This window comes from Wasmannia auropunctata, unplaced genomic scaffold (assembly GCF_000956235.1).
Source record: "Wasmannia auropunctata unplaced genomic scaffold, wasmannia.A_1.0 LD311192.1, whole genome shotgun sequence".
In the NCBI taxonomy this organism is placed as follows: domain Eukaryota; kingdom Metazoa; phylum Arthropoda; class Insecta; order Hymenoptera; family Formicidae; genus Wasmannia; species Wasmannia auropunctata.
Genome location: NW_012051698.1, coordinates 1 through 571, shown reverse-complemented (window position 1 = coordinate 571; position 571 = coordinate 1). Strand labels below are relative to the sequence as shown.

The 571-nt window shown below is 24.5% G+C and overlaps 1 long non-coding RNA gene across 1 annotated transcript; it reads left to right on the top strand.

The window, feature by feature from the left end:
• On the top strand, positions 1-571 carry LOC105461006. Its single transcript, XR_975891.1, has 3 exons — positions 1-65; positions 349-455; positions 516-571. It is a non-coding gene; the product is annotated as an uncharacterized LOC105461006 (long non-coding RNA).

Here is a 571-nt window from a genome sequence, read left to right as displayed (position 1 = left end):
TCTGCCTGGTGCATCTATATTTTTAACTGTTGTTAATTCATTGCAAATTGCTCTCCATTATAAAAGTGAGTAAATATGTCTTAAAGTATAATTTTAAGATAAAAACATTTATTTAAATCGAGCTTCGTGTTGAATTAAAATACTTGCAGTAAATTCCTTTTTATATGTTTTGTACAAATAATTATATAATTTACAATATGTTGTATAATTAATTACGTATGTACATAATATTGATTATTTAGGTAAAATTAAATATAAAAATTATGACTATTATGAATAAATGTTTAAAAATTTTTCAAAAATATTTTAATTTTGTAAACGGTATTATATGTAAATATATCTTTACAGAACTCATAGACTTTGTAGATTCAATTACAAAAAAGTATGGAAATATTACTCGTTTTATCTTAGGAAAAGATGTGGTCGTAGTACTTTCAAAACCCGAAGATTGTAGGGTAAGTTTATAAAAAGAGATAATAGTCAATAATAGAGAATTCATTGAATTAAATATACAGCTTGTGCTTTCGAACGTAAATGGTACCTACAAAGCATCGGTGACCAAAACACGGGA